Source organism: Hipposideros armiger, unplaced genomic scaffold (assembly GCF_001890085.2).
Source record: "Hipposideros armiger isolate ML-2016 unplaced genomic scaffold, ASM189008v1 scaffold_465, whole genome shotgun sequence".
Lineage (NCBI taxonomy): Eukaryota > Metazoa > Chordata > Mammalia > Chiroptera > Hipposideridae > Hipposideros > Hipposideros armiger.
This window is the reverse complement of record NW_017731815.1, coordinates 838,260-861,498: the sequence shown is the minus strand read 5'-3', so window position 1 is coordinate 861,498 and position 23,239 is coordinate 838,260. Positions and strand designations below refer to the sequence as shown.

At 40.7% G+C, this 23,239-nt stretch overlaps 1 protein-coding gene across 1 annotated transcript in view; it reads right to left on the bottom strand.

Moving 5' to 3' along the window:
• Nucleotides 1–1,177: 1,177 nt before the first annotated feature.
• The window catches only part of CDK14 (cyclin dependent kinase 14), a 504,392-nt gene continuing 482,330 nt past the window's right edge, over nucleotides 1,178–23,239 (bottom strand). Inside the window, exon 14 of the mRNA XM_019666203.1 lies at nucleotides 1,178–4,611. The gene's annotated coding sequence lies outside the window, so the exon portion shown is untranslated. The remainder of the gene's footprint in view (nucleotides 4,612–23,239) is intronic.

Genomic DNA, 23,239 nt, shown 5'->3' with positions numbered 1-23,239 from the left:
ATCAGTTTCCAGGGTAATATTTGTCTCCCATTTAACTAAGACATTTCGTTATTATCTCTATCTTGGGTACCACAAAGTCCGCCTCGACACAATTTCTCGTCTCGGAATCCACAGGTGGTGGTGGGACTGTGTGAAGACGTTTGTGCCTTTGTCGTAGATGAGTCACTGCTTTGGGGGGAAATCAGCAGAGATTTTAGGGAGCTGAAGACGCAGCAGCTCTCGTGAGCTTTTCTGGGCTGGAACAGACATCAGCTGAGAACACTTATGGCTGGGTTTGTGAGAACGTTAGTTTGGGAAAGGCTTATAAACTATGAGATCACCGAAGTTCTGGCAGAGGAACAAGAGAAGGGACACTGAAGCGGCTGCTGCTGGTAGGGGAAGGTCTTCCCAGGGGAGCGCAAGGGGTCCTGGCTCCTTTTAACATGAGACTTGAGCTTCAATTTTTTCCTTCAAGGATAAACATTTTAAAATCGCCAAATATCTTACTTATAAATTGCTAACTCTGACACAAACACTATTAGCAGCTTATCAGTTCATGGGGGTTTGTTTGGGGTTATGAAGCTAACAGATCTGACAAGAAGGAGGTGATAATGGCAATGAGACCCGCCTCCCAAGGCGACACTGCCAATCCCAATGCGAGCTCCCGACATCGCCCCGCCCATTCAGGCGCAGCCCCCCACTAGCTGGTGTTTGGGGATGTAACGCTTCCGGCAGGATGTCGGCAGACTGAAGCTTTGATTTGTATTCAGTGGAGCGAAACCCACTCACCTCATCTTAGGATATGTGCAAAAAAAAATGGAAAAAGAGGCAATAAAAGATAAATAGGGTTGTCATTAAACGAAACTAGATCAGCTCCAGCTGCATATAACACGTGGTGAACATTAGTAAGGAGCTGGGGGAATTGTGAAGATCCTTGAGCTCAAAAGATTTGTTTTGCGCGGCCTCTACACCTTTCCCTAATTTTGGCCTAGCAAATCAAGGAAAGGGAGGGTTTGATAGACTCCTGGAAGGTTCCAGCGAACTCACTCCTTCCCATATCCAAGAGTATTGTCTGTTTGGTCTCCTATTTATTTCCCTCTTTAAGAATGGTTGCGATTAAGAACTTTTAAGACAATGCTTCTTTGACACAGTATATAGTGTTACTTGGCACCTGTCAAGAAGATTCACCAAGAAAATGTACAGAGATTCTGCTATATTTTATTCCATATCATGTTACAAGAAAACAACAGTGACAGCTTGACAAACCATTACATCTTTCATAATACAGACAAATTACAATTGGTAACAAATATGCAACACGTATTATTCCATTCTCCATACTATGTGTCGTTTTTGAAGTATAATAGTTTTCTGAATGATGCTAGCACATTTCTTGGGTACCAAACCCGTTAGAAAGTACACATCTCAGTGTATCATACAAAAACAACAACAAAAAAAGATAAAAGAAAAAAAAATCCACTCCCAACTAGAGGATGTAGATTTTGCATGTGCCTATAACATATGCTGCTGTGGGAAGGGAATGAAATAGGAGATTGCTTATTTTATTTGAGATTTTTTTTGTGTGTTTTACTTTGTTTTTGGTGTACGAGAAAATTACAAGGCAGTAACATAAGTGGTTTCTTCTGCCTACAAGCCAAAAGGGAGATGGAAGTTATGCGCAATTATGCCGCATATTCCTATGTATAGGGGGCAGGCAATACTCTACCCCAGTATGTACAGCCTAAACATCCTCTTATATAACAAAGATTACAAAACCAGTAATATTCACAGGTGAGTATCTTATATAGACGCATAACCTAGGGTACTGATTACATGGGCTGTCACGTACACACTGAGGAAAGGATACTCAGGGGCCTTGCTTTCTCTGCAAGCCTGGAGGCGCCCCTGGAAACTTTTCTCATCACTCTTGAGAGGTAGAAATAGCTTCTCATCCTTGTATCAGTGGATGGACAGCCACCCCTGCCTTATACCCCATTTTCTGCTGAGCACTGCAAACATTTTTTTTCTCATGTTCTACAAATCTTGTATGTTGACGTCAACCACACTGTTCCTGTGAGAACATGGAAATGAAATCCCAAATTTCCCTTCAGAACACTATGCGCAGCGATGGTGCGTCGACACAACCATCATGCTAATGTGTTCTTACTATTGCAGCTGTTTGAATCCAAGCTACTCCTTCATATAAAAATAATCTCACAAAACACTCCAGTGCTTTCTCAATAGAATAGTACATCTGCTGATGAACACCTTCGGTAATGATTTTCATGACGGCCCTCAGCTAGAGAAGGTATGAAACGAAGGGAGGCAGAACATGACTGCAAATGGGAGAGGAGAGGACAGAAAGACAAACCAAACTTTGGATTTTCTGTACCAATGTCAAGGATGGGGAACTAAAACCTCCTAAATAAGGTCTTGTGAGAGGCGTGTCTCTGTAATAAAACAGGCCCTACCCCCACCCCACTTAGTATTATGTTTCATTTCCCAAGAGAAGCTGCCTGTGACAGGGGCATATATCTCAGAATGACTCTAACCTTCCTAATTGAAATCTTTTAACACTAAATATTTTCAAATTTTCAAGTTAGAAAGCTTATGATATAGCAAGATTTAATCATCTGTTGCTCTTGGTTTAAACTTAGTAAAATCCAAAAATGACGCCTCTCCCGCAAATGAATAATGCAAGATAAATCACAGGCAAGGCTGTTTTTCGATTGCATGTAAGATTTTCTTCTCCGTATTTACTTTAAGAAATCCTAATTTAAGTACATGTTACATCAAAATGCCTCTAAAGGTTTCCAGTGGGTTGGAATGTATGAAAGAAGAATGGGGAAGATTTCTAGGTAGCAAACGGTTAATATTCTAGCATTGGGCAACTTGCTGCTTTCAAAACCAATCAGTAAATAATTCCTTGCTTAGCACTTAGAAGCTTACAATAAATGCTACTACTGGACAGGATGGATTGTGAATACATATACTCACACCCCACTCCAAGGAAGGTACCATTTTAATGTGCAGGATTTCTGGGTCTAATCCCCTAGTTATATTGGGTTTGGCTATAGAAAAGCTTTTCCCTCACCTGACTCTCATAGAAAGTCTTTCTCAAACTGGCTCATTCGTCCTAGTCTTGATATTCAAAAGTGCGATGCATTTCAAGTTCTTGGTCTCTCCTTCTTTCTGAGCAATAGGAACATGTAAAACAATGTACACGTAGGTATTTCCATAGAAATTTGTGTCCCGAGGAGCTCGGTTTCATGCTGTAGATGAATTTCCTAACCACCCACCCTGGCCTCAGTATTACCTGGGATTCTGCAGCGAGGCCTGCCCCACTAGGAGACGGGCCTGAGTCAGACAGCTCTCCCTCTGGATCAAAGCTCAACAAATGCCCAATCCACTTTTCCCTCCTTGTCACATACTTGCCTTCATCCTCCAAGGTCTCTCAACTCCTTAAACAAAGGAAGCCGGGCCTTTCTTTTTTCCCCTTCTCATTTTAAAAGCAAGACGCCTGTATTGCTTCTAAAACCTGCATTCGAACAGTTTTTCCAGGAGACTGTTTAAAGTTAGGGTACCCAATGATGACTTCCAATCAGCTTGGTATGTTTTTTAAAAAAATGTCACTTAAAGGTGCTTTGGTGTAAATGAGCAAATGTCTAACTCTTGATAACTTTGTAATTTGCTTTAAACGTTAACATGCAAAGATGGTTTTCAGGGCGCACCCAGCAGATCCAATTCTTGTGCACCTAAGTTTTAAACATTTTGTTCCTCACTCTTTTTTCTCCATTAAGAAAATACCGAAAGTGTAAAAGAGTGGATGGAAAAATAAGATGTTGACAAGACCCAGAAAAACATGTAAAAAGTTACCTCAATCTCCAGAGGTTGAAAAGTAAGCAGTTTATCCCTTTGTTCTCTTAATGCTTGATACTTCTCTCCACTTTCACCCTACTTGGAAAACAGTCATGCTATGTGGCTTGAAAATGCTAAGCATATTCTGATATCCTATATAAATGTGCAGTTATTTCCAAGAGAAAAAAATAAAACAAAAACAACAACACATCTGCAAATGTCCTCAAAAGGGAAGCGACAAGTCGGGCCCCGACGCCAGGGACCATGTCGTCAAGTCAGTCGGAGAACACGGTTTGCTCTCGCTAAACAGCTCCTTCCTTGTGGTTGCAAAACGTGCCCTGGTCTCAAGAAAACACACATTGTTTTATGCCACTATGTGGCTTTTAAGTACAGACATTACTGAACAAGTGTGAACACCAAATGTATTGTCTTAATGGATTTAAGACGTGGTTGGTAAAAGCATAAAAACCTTTACAGAGACGCTGTGCTGCCGAGGGAAATCAAACAAAATCAAACACAAAAGACTGAAAAGAATACATGCCATGTACCAGTAAGCAAAGCTTAATCTTCACATAGTTCTTGGAAATCACAAGGTAGCCAAGTGCGTGCAAGGTTTTAAATAAATTGCAGAGAAAACAGGGTCTTGCCAGCTTCAATTTTCTTGTAAGTGAAATCCACCACAGGGAGTGAAAGGAAACCAATCCATGATGCCCTTCGGAGTACTGGCCACTTCATTAATGTTTTCTATTCTTCCCAGGATGATGACAACTTAATCTTGGGAGGAGGAAAAGAGAAAATTGTTACACCGTAAAAAGAAAAAAACTTTACATCATCCATTTTTCCTAAATTACATGAGACATCAAAATTGGTCAGGCCAGAGCAAGCCTATCCATTTTCTTCACAGCCACCCCGAGCATCTCAGGCAAACCAGTCTCCGTCACCCAAACAGTTCTTATAATAAGACAAACAAATGTGCTGACTGCATTTTCTTCCCTGAGGAGAATTTAATGAATTTAGATGATCTAACCTCCTCTTGGATTATTTAGAGAACAAGAAATTCAGCAAATTTCCCTCCCCAAATCATCAATAGTAATACTGGTCTTAATTAAGTGCCTATAGCATCACACAGGCTACTCAAAGGACATATCATTGTGTTCATTTTTATGAACAGGAAATGAAAACTGAGGGTGGCCAGGTGGCTCAGTTGGTTAGAGTGCATGTGCTCTGAACAAGGTTGCCGGTTTGATTCCCGCATGGGATGGTGGGGTTGCCCCCCACCCACCCCCGGCAACTAGATTAAAAGCAGCGACTGGACTTGGAGCTGAGTTGCGCCCCCACAACTAGATTGAGGGACAACGACTTGACTTGGAGCTGACGGGTCCTGCAAAAAACACACTATTGCCCAATACAAAAAAGAAAGCAAAAAAAAAAACAACCCCAAAATGATCACATACACACTTTAAAAATAACAACAACAAAAAAACCAGCTGTCTATAATTCCTCTGTTGCCTGTTATCAGGCCTAGCTTCAGCAGAGTGAAAATTGGCCAGTATCACCTGAATTGCCAGCCTCTTTCCAACTTCCAATGATGCCTGCGCTTAAACCCGGTAACTACTTCCAACAGGAATGGCTCAAGAAGAGAAAAGGGATGTTTACGCTGCTGCTGTCCACACCTCTTTTTGGCCTTAAGCATTTTCATCAAGTCTCTAGGATGGGAAAAGAATGTATTGCCAGGAAAGGTGAAAAGAAATACTCCAGGTTCAAGTCACATAGTCCAGAGATTCCATCCATTGCTCTCCTGAGGCCAGAATCCATCTGTCATCGGGTTTAAAAGCTCGCGGTCATCAAGGCCTGATCAGGCTTGCTTGTCCCCTTCTACAGGGCCACACTGCCAACTTGGCCTTCTGTGGAGATCTCACAGTGCAGTTGCCCCACTGCTGCCTGGGGTGGAGGCTGTAGTACCAAGGTCTTCACCTTTGCACGGCACGACCTTGACCAAGAGATCAAAGAGTTCCAATCCTATGGTTGAGGAGAGTAACCTCCCCAGCCCCCCACATCTCTCCCACTATGATGATTTTTTTTAGAAGGTTAACATTCCATCTTTTTTTATTATTATTGAGGAGAAATTCATACATATAACAAAATTAACCATTTTAAAGCGTATAATTTAGTGGCATTTAGCACATTTACGATGTTGTACAATCATCACCTCTATTATAGTTTCAAAACATTTTGTCACCCCCAAAAGAGACCCCATATCCTTTCAGCAGTCACTCCCTGTCTGCCTTCGCCCCAGCCCGACAACCACTGATTTACTTTCTGTATTTATGTATTTACCTATTCTGGATATTGCATATAAATGGAATCACAGTATGTGACCTACTGTGTCTGGCTTTTTTCACTTAACATAATGTTTTTAAAGTCCATCTATATTGTAGCATGTACCAGTACTTCATTCTTTTTTATGGTGAATAATAGTCTATTGTATGGATATACCACATTTTGTTTATCCATTCATGAGCTGACGCATATTTGGATTGTTTTCACATTTTGGCTTTTGTGAATAGGGCTGCTATGAACATCCATGTACAAGTATTGTTTGAATACCTGTTTACATTTCTCTGGGGTAAATACCTAGGAGTGGAATTGCTGGGTTATATGCCAATTCTGCGTTTAACTTTTGAGAAACTGGTAAACTATTTTTCATAGTGGCTACACCATTTTATATTCCCACTGGCAATATACAAGGCTCCAATTTCTCTACACCTTTGCCAACGTTTATTAGTTTCTATTTTCTGTTTTTTTTTCTCTTGATCCTAGTGGGTGTGAACTGCTATCTCATTGTGGTTTTCATTGCAGTTCCCTAATGATTAGTTTGTTGAGCATCTTTTCATGTGATTGTTGGCCATTTGCATATCTTCTTTGGAGAAATATCTAAGTCCTTTGCCCATTTTTTTTTAAAGATTTTTATTGGGGTATTGGGGGGAAGGGAACAGTGCTGGAGAATTGGGGGAAGGGGAACAGACAAGTTGCTGTCGTTTTGTTCTTCAGTCTAGTTGTGGAGGACATTGCTTCACTGGCCCAAGTTGGCACCATCATTGCGCTCTTCCCGGGCAAGGCAGATCAGTTGCCGGCTTCTGGATGGCTGCTCACAGCGGCTGCTGGCCGCTCACGCTGGCTGCTGGCTACATATGGTAGCCCATGGCAACCCACTGCCACAGGGGCTGCAGCCCACGCTGTCGCCAGTGACTCACGGCAGCCCAGTTCCAGGTTAAGCTGTTGTTCAGCATCTTAGCTGTGGAGGGCAGTGTCACTGGCCCTCATATGTGGGATCTGAACCGGGGCCCTCTGGCATCCCAAGCCAGCTCTTAACCATCGCGCCACTCGGCCGGCTCCCTTTGCCCATTTTTTAATTGGGGTGTTTGTCTTTTTGTTGTTGAGGTGTAGGAGTTTTATATATTTTAGATATTAATCCCTTGATTTGCAAATGTTTACTCACTTTCCATGGGTTGCCTTTTCATTGTTGATAGTGCTCTTTGATGCACACAAAAGAATTTAATTTGGATGAAGTCTAATTAATCAATTTTTAGTTTTCTTGCTTGTGGTTTTGGTGTCATATCTAAAAGTCCATTGTCAGATCTAAGGTTATAAAGATTTACCCTTATGTTTCCTTCTAAGAGTTTAGTCCTTGTAACATTTAGATCTTGAATCCATTTTGAGTTAATTTTGGTATATGGTGTGAAGTAGAGGTGACATTCCACTCTCTAAGAGTTCTCTGTTCTCAGTAACTGAGTCAAATGTAAACAAGAGTCCTTACCTTATATTTCTGGGAGAGGCCTAGGAGGAGACGGATACCACACGTAGGCCCTTTACTACCACTGAGTCTGACTCCTCAGTTGTTAGCTCAAATATTGGGTTGTTGGAAAAGTCATGACGTATTTTGTCTATGTTTTTCAAAGGTCATTTATTTATATAAAGAACAAAGATCAATCAATGATATATTGCCCATTTTGTTCGATAACCTTTTGCCATCTTTCAGTGAGCTTCATAATTCCTCATTCATAGAAGGACCTGTCTTTATTTGTGAAAAACTGAACAAGGCGCTGATTTACAGCCTCATCTGAATTGAACGTTATACCATGCAAGGACTTTTGAAGAGAGCGAAACAAGTGGAAGTCTGACAGCGCAAGGTCAGGCAAGTATGGCGGGTGTGGCAACAAATCCCATCCAAGCTCCAATAATTTCTGATGGGTGATCAAACTTGTGTGTGGTCTTGCACTGTTGCAATGGAACACAACTCCTTTACAATTAACAAGCTCTGGACATCTCTGGATGATGGATTCGTTCAAACAGTCCAACGGCCAACAGTACATAATCAAATTGATTGTTTGGTTCCTTGGTAGGAGCTCGAAAAACACGACACCTTTAAAATCCCACCACACTGAGAGCATAATCTTCCTCTGAAGAATGTCTGCTTTCGATGTCGTTTGAGGCGAATCATCACGTCGGGACCAAGACTGTTTGCGTACCACATTGTTGTAAACAATCCACTTCTCATCACCAGTTATCAGTTGCTTCAAAAAAGGACCATTTTCCTCACGTTTAATGAGCATATTGCAGATGTTTATACGCGCTGTCTAATGAACTTCTTTGAGTTCATGTGGAACCCAAATATCGAGCTTGCTTACGTATCCCAGCTTCTTCAGGTGGTCATGAACGCTTGAATGATGGATGTTCAATGTTTCTAAAATCTCTTGTGTCGTGTAACGTGGGTTTGACTTCATCACTGCCTTTATTTTGTCGTCATCAACCTTGGTGGGCCTCCCTGACCAAGGAGCGTCGTTGAGATCAAAGTCACCAGCACAGAATTTCGGGAACCATCATTGGCACTGACGTGCTTATAGAGCATTGTCACTGTAAACTTTATGCAACTTTTCACAAGCTTGACGCGCATTCTTTATGGAAGTAAAACAGTAAAATATGGCAAAAATGCACAGTTTGGTCTTTCATCTTCAACTTGTTGTAAAATCTCCAAAACTCAACCAAATCACTCAGTTTTTTTTAGAATGAAGCTAGAACTGTCAGCTGTCAAGTGACGTAGCAATAACATAGCTACGAATGACTTTAGTACTTCCAAAAATGAACTAGTGCCATCTGTTGCAAACATGTGTCATGACTTTTCCGACAACCCAATACTTGCTGCTTGTGGCACAACTCTCTATGTGGCTCATTTGGCCACTGCTCACGCTTGCCACGTTGCCCAGATATGCCTTTATTAAGCCTCTTCTTAAAAAGGTCACCACCCTAGAGGAAATAAACACATGGGAACTATTGCCTTAGCCCTCATCCCACCCCTTGGTCTTCCAGGGAGATAAAGAGAATCTACCCTTGTTCTACCCGTTGCTTCCATGTGATCACACATTCTGATTTAGGCACTGACATCCTTTCTGAGGCCCACGATACCAAGGTGAGAGACAGCACTGGTCCCCACAGTATTTCAACCATACCTGTCCACAGGCACCTTTAGCCAGTTCCCAACCCCACTACCAACCTTGATGTTTTTATTAAGCAGACGACAAAAATGCCCTTTCTCTTCCATGTTGCTTGAACAGCAGCTGAGATTGCAGCTCTCCAGGAAGCCTGTCCACCCCTGCCCAGTGGGAACTGTGGGTTTGTCCTGATATCTGCTTGCCTAGGCATAGAGTCCGTACAGTCACACTGAAATGATAAAGTCATTGCCTGGCTCTCCTCCATGCCATCCCATTAACCAACAGAATGTAGACCTGGTGCCCAAGCTGACCTCCTGAACTAATGACTTCATTTAGTCGCTCTTGAGGTGCGGGGACGCTGCCTGGGAGGAAGCAAGTAAGGGAGCATGTGGCACCATTATGTTGTTGATTAAGCTTGGTTGTGTTGACCACTGTGTCTCTAGAGCATAGCCCAGACCCAGCTCAATAAACAGTTGTTGAAGGAATAGGAAGGGGGAAGGCAGAATCTGAAAACATGGGAGTGGAAGATGTTCTCAGATGTACAGTTCTCTTGTGGCACACTGGCCGAGGGCCGGTGCTGTGCCTGAGCTTTATAGCAGTGCCAAGTACACAGCAGGCCACCCACAGGTACACCACTGGCCGAGAAAGCTGGGTAGCATTAACACCTTCCCATGGCCAAGCTTCTTTTGTAAATCCCATGACGTTCTGTTTGAGAGGAATGATTTGCTTTTCAGTATATCTGATTTCATGTCACAATACACCACATTGTCACCACAGTTCATGGCATGTTCCTGTCCTGTTGGGTTGATCTAAGACTTTTTTTTTTTTAGCTATTGATGGCATCTGCCCTTGCCTCTGACCTGATTCTTTGCATGTGATCTCTAAGAGAATTGCATGTTCCTAACCTAGGGCCTAAGCAGAATTGGATAGTAAAGGATAATACATAATAATAGTAATTGAATAATAAATGGCGAACACAGTGATTATGGATAAGCCCATGGCTTAGGTTTGGGCTCAGACATTTAAGGAAATGAGCCAACAGTAAAAAAAAACCAACAACAAAAAAAAAACAAACAAAAAAAAAAAGAAAAAAAGAAGAAGAAAGGAGGTGCCAATGAGAGCCAGGCTCTTTCCCATTGCTGTGAGATGACTCTATAGCCCAAATGGTGCCAACTAACCCGCCTGATATTGTTCACTAGCAGCATGGGATGTCCCTTCTCCCTCTTTTCAAGGACTACATACATAAAAGGGAGATCAGTTTACTGCTAGAAGAGTTCTTTGAAATCTAGGCATAATCACACATTCATGGGTGGGGATGTAGGTGGAAGGAGAGAGGGTATACGACATTCAAAAGGAAGCAAAATAGAATAGCAATGTGGACCTCTTCCCTTACACTTAATTACTAAAATAGACTGCATACACAATACAAATGAACACTGAACATGAATTCTAAGATGAACTTTGCACGTATCAACTCATAGGTATATAAATCATTAGATTAAGGGATGCCATTTTTATCCCGCTGTCTGCTTTTACAACGTTCTTTCTCTAGAAATGAATGTTTTAAACAAGAAATTGGATTTTATTGATAAAATCCTTATTCAGAAATATCTACATAGAGCTTCTCTGCTATAAATATTAATTAATTGGATCGCTGGTACCCATAATGCAACTTTGTTCTGACCCATGTGCCCTATGAACTAGATATTTTTTGGATTCAATTTTCTTAAAACCAACTGTCAGCATCATGTGATGGAGGAGATGAAAAATGAAAATGAGCAGTCCTGCTGTGCAGGTGGGTGACCTGTGGGAGAGAGTCCGCCTGGTAGGATTTTTACAGGAACCATCAGACACAGACCAATTGATTAGATCATCTCATACCCGCCACCAACTAGGCTCAAGAGACTAATTAGAGAGAGTACTGCCTGCGCAGGCACCCCATTGACACCTAATTTGCTCAGCCAAAGCCTTTGGGGAAAATGTATTATCTCTGCAGCTGCACTTCATGCATTTCTGATTTGAGGCAAAAGCAAGGAGAGCTTCATCCCTCTTTTGAGCAAACTGAATGTAGAGCCCTTAAGTGCTAAATGCAAGCAAACAGACCCAAATTAAAAATGGGCCAGGCTCTTTCTAATTCCCTCCGTGCTCAATGCTAAATCTCTATGTGTACACACACACGCACGCACGCACGCACACACACGCACACGCACACACACACACACATGCTGCAGTTTACGCGCCAGTGGGATGACACAGCCGAGGGAGGACCCCAGCTCAGGGTGCTTCCATGTGATCAGATGATCTCTCTTTCACTGGCCTGTTTACCCATTCTAAGGTACTGTGTGTGTTTTATTGCTCTCCTTAACTTATTTTTTAATTTTATATTTGTTTTCCTGCTGCATTGCCCTTTTACAATTTCAGAAAGTATTCGTTTTTCTACAGGAAGGCTCTGGCCCATTTTTTTCCCCCCCTGCAAGTCTTCACTGGAGACGTGATTATTTTGGTTCCAGATGAAAACAACTGTAGGTTTCCCTTTCACTGCCTACACTGTGAACAGGATATTCACCGGGATGCGTGTGAAACTGTATGCTCATTCCTATCTGAGAGGCTTCCTTGTAAAGGTGCCTAACTGAGAGGGGAGGATTAAAATTCGACAGAAAGGATGGTACCTCACCATAGCAAAGACAGCATAAAATTATAAAATAATTAAGTTCTCTTGAAGAAAAACAATGTATATCATCTGACCAAGTTTAGCTTTTATCTGTTTCTAACCTAGAATAAAACTAAGTCCAACCTAATGTAGAATCCAAAACGCTGGTATATAGGAGGTATTTAAAGATTGATATATAATTAACTACATGTTTTTTAAAAAGGAAATAAAAATTAAAAATCCAGACAGTATGGAAGAATTGGGGTACTTTGTGCCAAATCCAGGGTGAATGAATTTCCATAATGCTGGAATAAAAGAAAGAAAGAAAAAAAAACCCAGGACCTACTATGGTGGTTGTCTAGAGTGGACTTACTGATTTCCTGCCTTTTCAAGCCCATGTTGGATGAATGATTTTACCCATACGTTCTGGTAAATTGTTATTCTGCTTTGTAATTTTCATATTTATCTCATTCTTGAAAATTTGCGAGGATCATTTTAGCTATCTACTTTTTAAAGCAGCATTCAAAGTTGGCCTAAACTGGGCACCCAGATAGTCAGAGGGTTACAGGGGTCATGGGAATAAATATCTTTCTGAAGGTGTATGAAGTGTGGCTGTGGGGGAGAGGTTGGGAACTAGTTAGAAACTCAGGACATTAACTGACACATATAATGCTCTGTAGAATTTTTTGTTTCCATGGAAAACAAAGTTCAGAAAGCTCCTTTCCCTTGAATACCATGATAATAAGAGTTCACAGGACAAATAGCCAGGAAAACTGAAACCTACCAGGCTGTGCCACGTTGAGTTTGATTTTGCTTAAAATACTAAGAAAAACAACCAAATTAATCTTTTGTACCTAATTCATCTTCAAGCAGAGTTGGCTACCGTAGAAAATTCAGTCCACAAGTAAGATGGCTAAACCCTAAGCACCTAGGCAAATTCAAATCGCTCTGAAGTAAAAATATCATGTATATATACATATGTACAAACACATATATGGCACATGTACTCGTTTGTATATATACAACACATATAGACACATTTTATACTATATATTTTATATGAATGTTGGCCTCCAAATGGTAAGTTTTAAATTTCATACTGATTTCACAACATCTGGGGACAGCTTAATTTCTTCATTTTTTGAATTGAGTTTAATTATGTTATGATTTGGCTAGCAATACAGGCTTTCTTTTAGAACCTCTGAAATCAGTATTTTCCGTTGCTCTGACACTGCACTGAAGCTCCTTAGGGGGTGGGAAGGAATGGGATGAAACAGAAGGAAGTAGAAAATTAGTCAAACCTACTTCTGTAACTTATTTCTGATTTATGATAATCATGCTTCTCCCCCCCAGAAGAGAACACATCTTTGAGACCAGCAAGGGAATATTAATTAAAATGAATGCAGAGATAGACAGGCTTTTGTTTTAAGCTTAACAGAAGGTCCATCATTCAAAATAGCCCAAATCCTTTAAGTCGAAAGCTGGTGGGTAACATCCATATGGATGCACAATGGACTAATTGCAGCAACTTTGCACATTTTCAGCTTCATGCCAAGTGGCAATTTTAATTAAAACTGTTTAGGCAAAGCTATAACTCTAACATTTCAAAACAAAGCATTTCTCACATGAAGAGACTGACTTAACATATCATTTCAATAATTATCAGCGGACATTGATTGAAATTCTCATTAAAGACCAGGCATTATATGATGTGTAATTAGCTGTGATTGAAAAGAATGCTCTATTTTAATGGTGTGACTGCTTATTAAATCAGATTTATGTAAATGTAAAACACTGGTCATATTTTAGACACTTGTGGACTAAAAGATGGCAATTCTGGGAGCCTGTCTTGTTTCAGAGAAAGCTGAAAGAAGCGCAGGGAAAGTAGTAATCTAGGTCTTCTAAAAACCACGAAGACAAGTCAATCTTTAAAAAAAATCATATATATATGTATTAATATATATATATTATATAAAATCATACACACACACACATACATACATATACTGTTTGAAACAGCTCATTGGTATAGTTGTAATGACTGAGTTAGGAATAGTGAAGGCTTTACCAAATATCGCTTATTCTTTTCAAGGATTTTATATTTGAAGATTTGTTTGCTTAGCACACCTTTACAACTGAGTGGCTCTCAAGTGGGTATAAGTAGGATTCTGACAACTTAACCTTGCTTATATATTACAGTGCTACTAAAATATATTTAAATAAAACAAATACAAAGTTATATAACCCAGCAGTATGTACATTTTTTTAAAAATAACTTAAAAACACACACAAATCTCATAAAACCACTTCTAAGTATTTAGCAGTCAGAGAAACACAAGGATTTCAGGTCTGACTTTAATTAAAAGATCTGAGAGGAGATGTGACTTCATTTTGGACGTATTTTTTTCAAATTCAAATTTGAGTAGTATTATTGTCCAAAGTGCTGAAGCACAAGAAGTTTTCATACTAAGGGTTTGAATTCAATATATACCATGACCTACCATTTAATCTGTCTCGTGAACCATCTTATTCAGCAGAAATTTGCAAAGTTAAAATACACATTTCTGTAGCATAAGTCAGGTCACCTATGATTGGTAAATGGAGAATGGTGTCAGCAAAAACCAAAAGCCACGTTGGCTCATACGAGAGAGTTCTTTCTATTGTTAAGGTTTTGAGCCACCAAATCACAGCAGCCATGTGCAAGAGACAAACACAGCTGCAGGCAAGCTGGAGTACGTATGGTCATGTACATGCTGTCCATTTACTCCACATGCTTCCTGTTGGCTTCGTCTGGCCACATGCTATCTTGGAATTGTGTTTTATTTTTTACAACTTTATTTATAAATTTATTTTGACATTCAATATTATTTTATATTGATTTCAGGGGTACAGCATAGTGGTTAGACATTTATATAATTTAAGAAATGATCCCCCTCACTAGGCTAGTACCCACATGGCACTATATACATAATTATTATCATATTACTGACTATATTCCCTCTGCTTTACAACCCTGTAACTATTTTGTAACAACAATTTGTATTTCTTAACCCCTTCACCTTTTTCGCCCTGACCCCCAACTCCCCTCCCATCTGTCACCCCAATAAATCTAGTACCCATCTGAAGCCATACCTAGTTATTACAATATTACTGACTCTATTCCTTATGCTACACCCTACATCCCCATGTCTACGGTGTAACAACCAATTTGTACTTTTTAATCCCTTCCTCTTTTTCACTCACCCCCAAGACCCCTCCCATCTGGCAACCATCAAAATGTTCTCTACCTATGAGTTTGTGTCTGTTCTGTTTGTTTGTCTTGGAATTGTTTGTTGTACGATTCTCCTAGATCTTGGCACACTTTGTCCCTTCACCCACAGTTCGGCGTCCCCAACCTTTCCATCCAGCTTCATTCACCTGGAAACTGTGCTAGTCATTTTTATTAGTGTTTTTACTGCTTTTGCGAGTGCTAGAGACTGAATGTTTGTGTCCCTCCACCCCCCCAAATTTATAGGTTGAAACCTCATCCCCAATGTGATGGTATTTCGAAGCGGAGACTTTGGGAGGAGATGAGGTCGTGAGGCCACAGGAATGTGATTAGCGCTCTTATAAAGGAGACCCCAGAGAGCATTCTTGCCCCTTCCATCATGTAAAAACACAGCAAGAGGAGGAAGAGGGTCCCCGCCAGACACTGAATCTACTGCTGCCTTGATCTCGGACTTCCCAGCCCCTAGAGCTGTGAGCAATAAATGTCTGTTGTTTATAAGCTGCCCAGTCTGTGGTATGCTGATATAGCAGCCGGAACAGACCAAGTTGAATACATTTTGATTGGTCTGCCCTTTATTCTATTTTTTCCCATAAGCCATGCAATTTTTGCTGTAATATTTTGCTGAACACAGGTAGGAGCAATGATATCCTATCATAGCAGAAACATCTATTCCCGTGGGGCACATTCTGATACTGTCACAGGGTGAAACATGGTAGACACCACCATAGCATATCATTTCCACCAGGAAATGTCTGCTGACAGCAAGAAGGGGCCAAGAGGACATGCTGAAGGATGCTGACGCCGGAGAGCCGGCTGAGCTCCCACCGACTCGTCCCCATGTAGCTGCTTTTCAATATGAACAGTGACAATGAACAACTTCTCAGCAGAGGATAAACTACTGAGTATGGACTCACATGGAAGTTAGACTTGATCTACATGCAAAGACATCTGAAATGCAGTCTCCACAAAATTATAATTGTTTATTTTAAAGTGCTTCGATACACATGATGCTACTATAACAAGCTGCTATCTTTCTATAATACACGAGATGAGTTCAGATAGATATAATCATGAAGTGTGTTATCAGAAGGAATACCAGCATTTTGGGCCCATGTAGAGTTTTCTCCTATCTAAAGTACATTTCCATTTAGCCTCTCATTTAATGAAGGTGCCTGAAAAAACAGGACCATGTCCCTAAGAAGAGAAGAGATTCTATAAACTGTACTTTTTAAGAAGTTCGAATCCTTTCAGTCTCTGGTTCAATGTCTTCTGGCATACCTAGGCAGCAAAAGGTATGTCCCAGGGTTAAATACCCACAGCATTCGCTATAGGATCTACAACCTTTACAGGAACTGGGGTGACCATCTGTCCTGGTTTTTAGGATAGAGGGGGTTTTCAGGATGCAGAACTTTCAGTTTTAAAACTTGGGCAAACCAGACTGAGTCGGTCACCTTAACAGAAACAACAGGACTGACATAGTGTAATTTCCAAGTTTATTATAAAAACTGAGCCAGCAAGTTTGGCACTTTACCACATGAGCTAAAACACGCCGACATTCCAATTCCAAAATGTGCATCACGAAAGTATTACAAACGCTAAACACTGAGAATGGCAAGAGGTTTGTTGAAGAGCCGGCGGGAACTGAGCCCCACAGCCTTCTCTCCCTCAACTCTCCCGAGGGAATTGTCACTGATCGCCTTGACTCTTGTGTTTTAGACTTTCCTCTGCAAGCTTTTTTAACTGAAGCTTGGGTGGATCACATCCTGCTCTAATGAGGTTGTCGAATTCAAGACCTTCAACTTGATCTTCACCACAATTCTCAGTTGCACTTACAATAAATCCTTCTATTTAACTTCACACATGGCCGTGCAGTGTGGCATGGAGGAGATGGCGAAAGCCACCACTCTCAAATGACAAGAAGTGTAAATACTGCCAGGATCTCTGTGGCAAATGATCCTTCCCTCCGTGAGCAGTGGCAGAGCCAAACCATCAGTCAGCCTGCCCATTTCAATTCAGGAAACATTTACTGAGCCTCCATTTTTTTTTTTTAAATTTTTCAACTACGGTTGACACACACCATTACATTAGTTTCAGGTGTACAACACAGTGATTAGACATTTATATAATTTACGAAGTGAGCATGTACTTTTAAGCAAAGCACAAGGCTTAGGATGGAAGGCGAGAATAACGAGGACTGTTAAAGCAAGGTCCCAGTTGTGGTCTGGAGCTGGCTTGAGCTGGCCCACGAGTCAAATGTTAAAATTTTCAGGAAACAAAGCCACCCTTGAAATGGGCAATGGAAGGAGAGATTACACCATGAGATACAAGAGAAGCATGACCAATTAGGGCTTTTCTGCTTTCTTTCTGGAGAGCCGGCTGTTAAATATTTACCAGCACACACCGCTGCCCTTAGGAGCCTCAAGAGTTTGGTGTCGGGGGTGGGGGTGGGGTGGGGAATGCTGGCCAGGCCAACAACAACCTATAAGTCAAAATGGAAAATGCAATGCTATCCTAGAGGTAGCAGGCCAGTGAGGAAGAACTAGGCTTTGGAAGAGAAATAAAAATTGCATGTGTAGAGAGGCAGGAAGGACAGACTTCTTGAATAGCCACGGGTTCTGGGAGGCAGTGACTGGCCAATGGGGCAGGCGCATATTTGGGTGTTAGAAGCCAGATGCAGGGGAAGCGGAGAGGGTGGGTGAGAGTGGGGGGCGGAGAGCCTTCCAGGCCCTGCTTAGGGGACTGGGCTTTATCTGTGTGGTGAGGAGGTCCTAGAGGATTCTGAGTGGGGAGTCGTCAGGTTCCAACCCTTGGACAATTGTGCACTTTCACACAGATGACGGCTCAGCGCTTCTGTGAAGTCCATGGATAGATAGCCATCTTCTTCAGGAAGCCATTGAATCAGATAATGCAACCAGTTCTTCCAATGACTGTTGGCAACTGCTCACAAAGCACCAGGCTTGTAACGTTGAATGTAAAAAAGGTCTTATTCTGCCTGTGAGGAATATCCTAAACTAATGATGACACAGAAACTAAACTTCTTCCCAAGAACTGCAATTTTCAAAACGTAGCTCGTGGGGATAATTTGGACCTTTCATTCATCAGAAAGATGTCTTTGGTACTCAATAAACAGTTTGTTCGCTTATGTCTTTATATTTGTCTATGCATTTAAAAGGAAAAGGAAAAAAACATGCACTAACTCTTAGCTTCACTTCTCTGCTGTCCTTTATAACTCAAACATGATTTACTGTTTTTGATTAGCACACAACCTCAGACAGACTTTAAATTGCAGTGTTTCGAGTTCTGACATACCATCAAATCTGTTCAAAAGTAACTGCAATGAATTAGAAAACATCATCGCTACCCTCTTGTCTTGATGCACTGGGGCTGCTTGTCGTGGACGAGGAGTTTCAGCTCATTAAAAATGTGACGGCTGTAATATCGGATGAATAAGGCAGCCACATCAACATAATTGGTTTCCTCCCAGTATAAAACAATTAAAGTGCCAGCAGCTCAGTGGTTTAGTCACAGAGCAGAGAACAGTGGTTGCAGGCCTGGGTCAATATCTCACATCCATTGGCCACAGAGCTGGAGAGTGCATGACAGTAGCTGGCACACACCAGGCCATGGGACTAAGGGATGCTTCATGTTTTTCTAGTGCCCACTTGTGGCACCAATGGAGTCAAGAGTATTGAACTCTTATGGTGAGAGGCAATGCAATACCCCTTTGCTTGCCCCAAACCAGCATGACACACAGTGTGGTAAGTCAGGAATGTGACAGCTTCCCTTCCACATCTGTAAATGGGAGCACATCCCAGAAAGTTCTTATTTCCTCTTCACACAGATGCTGAAGAACAAAGTTCTGTCTTGTCTGGGTTATGCTGTTTGTTTTCCAGTCTGTTGGCATTAAAATTGCACTCTAAGCATCTATATGTCTCATGATGCCCTATTAAGTTCTTTTCAAAAGTTGTGACTTTGAACACCGGGGTCATTTGGAAGAAAAATAAACAGATCTAGTGACTTAGTTACTTCATGTTTTCATGGGGGAAAAAAAATCACCACAGTTCTATTTTTCACATTATAATTAAATAGAATGTGTATTGTACGAAGTATACAAATGGGAAATAAACAAGTAAAACAAAACAGCCCAATAAGCTCCAATAAGCTGTTTTGGTTTTGTTTCTTTTGCAATTCTTAGATTCTGGGGCTCTGCATGTGATGTTATGTATGCACAATGAGCCAGGACCTGAGATGCTAAAATGGAAAAACTCTTTGTTTTCTAATTCCTAACCTCCTGAGTTTTTGTGCTAGAATGTACATCGTTCTCATAATCAATTACTGAGTACCTTGCTTGGTCCAAGCAGGATATAAAACTACTCATGCTTGGATTAATAAGGTGAAGTTAAATCTCATCTCTCTCAGTACTTCCTTATTAGGAAAAAGACTAACAGGTTGATTTTTAGGGACTGACGTATGCCTGGTAAAATGTAAAGAAGAACAGAACAGCTCTTTCTTTAGCTCCATGGGATGTAGTGTGGTTAAGACGGTCTCCATACTAGAGATGGGTGATTCAGATAAGACATATCTGAAGCAGATAGGGTAGAGGGGAATTACTAAGATTAATGGTGTGAAATCAAGCAAAGAAATATTTAGAGAGACTAGAAAACAATTAATGGCAAGAAGAACTTTATGTTAGAACAACCGTCAAATAAAACTGTATGAACACTGCCCAATCTGGAAAAAAATATGCCATCATGTTCACTGTTTGGAGGGCTTTCTGGCTAAGCCCTACGTGTATATCACAGTCATCCCTGTTGACCATAAATTCTTTGTACCTGAAATTCGAATACAGATGGTCCCCAATTTAATGATGGTTCGACATATGATTTTTTTGAATTTACAATGGTATGAAAGTGATGCACATTCAGTAGAAACTGTACTTTGAATTTTGATCTTTTCCTGGGCTAGCGATATCCAGCAGGAGACTCTCTTGTGATGCTGGGCAGCAGCAGAAAGATGATTTTGCCGAAGTCTAGGTCAATGTCAGTGTTCTAAGCACATTTAAGGTAGGCCAGGCTAAGCTATGATGTTCAGTAGGCTAGGTGTATTAAATGCATTTTTGACTTACGACATTTTCAACTTATGAGGGGTTTATTGGGATGTAATCCCTTCTTAAGTTGAGGAGCATCTGGATAGATTTATTTCTATGCACCAAAGAATTGCCTCTGTTATATATTTCTGCTACCTGGATTTTGCTGGGTAATTTTATCGACTATTTTGTTCCAGTAAATCAAAACAATAAACATACTTTCTCTCAGAAAAAAAAATTACCCCTGAATTAACTCAATAACTTAAGTTATAAAATAAAATCAACTTCCATTCACTTATTTCAAAGCTTGTTCTGTCTGCTGTGACACACACAATTGTATGTACTCTAAATGTGATGATCATGTCTTTTTCCAACATTTTATTAAATTTTTCAAATATATAGAAAAATGAAAGAATTTTACGGTGAACATCCATCTAGCCACTACACAGGTTCTATAACCAGCATTTTGAAATGTCTGCTCTGCAACATACCTATTAACCTGCCTATGCTTCTATCCATTCATTCATCCATCCCGTTATTTTGATGCATTTCAAAGTAAGTTGCAGACATCAGTACACTTCACCCCTAAACATACATATCATTAATTAGAGCCCAATGCAGATTTATGTTTTTTTAGGTAACTTTTACTTATACTAAAATGCACGAATTTTAAATGTATCATTTGATGAGTTCTAATGGCATTATCCAGAAAATGTTACATTGCTATATAATAAGAGAGCTCACTTTTGATCCAGAATCTGAGAATGTGATTTTTCTTACCAAAGAAAAATATTTAATGTCATCCACTTTTCCTACTCTCACCAGCTCCTCAGTGGGCAAAACACTGATAAACACAACACCCAATAAAAGAACAGGAGCGCTTAGATGAGATAATTCTTAACCTTTTGGAATCACCGTTACACTTGAAAACCAGATGAACACTAAGGAATTCTTTCCAGAAGACTGCATCTATATAACTACAGGCAGCGTTTTTCATACAATTTCAGTTGGTTAACAGACCTTCTGAATTCCATGCATAGATCCATGGACCCCTAGTCAAAGACCTCAGGGTTAGAATGTCAGAATGCTGAAGCATCAAGCAGTATTTCCACCATCTAGCCATCATTTTAGAGCATAGTGTAGAAACCTTCTGTGAAAGTTAAGTACTTAAAAGGGATTTCTTTTGAACCAGTGGCACACTCTAGGGACACTACTGTTGGGAGGGTGGGGAAGGCTTGTGTGATTTCCTATACCCTCCCTAGATGATAAAAAGACAACCAACTTAACCAAAACAAAATTTAAAAACCCCAAATCTCATTCAGTCTATGCATCATGTTTCCTTCAAGAGAGGTGGAACCTGGACCATTGTATCTGACAAAGGCAACTGCCAACAAGAGCATCAATGAGCGCTGTGGATCCCTAAATAGGATCTAAGTCGATGATCCTCAGAGTAGAAGGAGCTGAGTCAAAGATTCTTTTCCTCAAACACAGTCCTTCGATCTTCCCTCCCTTTTCTTCTCTACTGAAGTCATTATCAGCGATGTGCAGGATAAATGGAAACTAATTCCACAATACCCATTCTAACTAATTATATTAAATACCATTAACAATCAGTTTATTTCACATGCTATCTTTGTTACTTTATTGTTGTGAAAATAAAAATGATGATGATGGCGTCTCATAGCTTTGCCAATGACCCCGACCTCTTATTTTCCCTTTTAAGGTAAAAAACAATATTAGCCAAGAATGCGCAATTATTTTTAATATGGCCACCCATGTTTACCTCCTCAGAAAGGGTCACAGACAACTCATCTGAGCAGCTGGAGAGCATTTATTGTGCCTCTGGTCCCCACAGCAACCTTCAAGGCAGGTTTTTTATTTTATGGTTGAGAAAGCTGAAGCTGTTAGAGAAGTATTTCCCATTTCTACTCTCAGGACGAAGCTCTGTTTCTTTTATCAGTAATAGTGTTTCTTGCTATCATCAGAGGACCAACGCATGGTCCACATCTGCTCTTCACAAGCTGATCCAGGCTCCATGGTCTTACTTTGGTTCTGTCATTTCACTTGTGGTGTACCTGAACTTGGGGTCTGGAAGCTTGGCATTCTTGCGAATTTTCATCTCCCTGTTTCAGCCTTATCTCTGTGTGTATCCTGTTCATCCTGGGCACATGAATTACTTGTGCCTTCCTTGCTAGGGGACAGCTACCTCTGGTTACATGGTGTTTCTCCGTGACCTGGCTTGGTAGCACTGAGACCCCAAGGACTGCAAATCTTCAGGAACCAGTTAAGAAAGGAAAAGGAAAGTGTGAAGTCAGGGATGAACCATGATTCCTCAGTTTCATTCCACGAGGTTGTCGTAGCAACCACACCACACTGTCCGTCTGCCTCGCTCCTCCCACCGATCTGCTTGCTGGTTTGGGTGCCCAAGGGAATCCGCACAGAATTGCTCCAGTTCTTTGATCAACATAATTTTACTTTTATACAACTTAATTTTATGCCATCTCTTCCACTTGAGCATTACATAAATAAGAGACTAAGAGATACAAAATAAAAGTACACGTAAGTTTTTTGACCAGTTTTCCACTTGATCAAATGCAATAAAACCATTCGTTTCCCCTTCTCAAAGGGGAACCATTTCCTCTTCCCTGATTCGTCCTTCCCTTAACACATTCACACACACATATACACACGCACCCCATGTGAATGTCAGTTGTTGGTATTTTTGAAGGAATATTTTGAAGAGACAGTCTAAACACATAGCTATGGGATCCTTAGTATCGACAGACTTGTAATCTTTCTACAACTGAGCCAAAGGACAGGCAAAGTACAGAAAAACCTGGACTTGGCATAATGAAATCTAAACTTTCTTCATTTGAATAATAAGGGAGGCTTTCATTTTCTTTATGTTT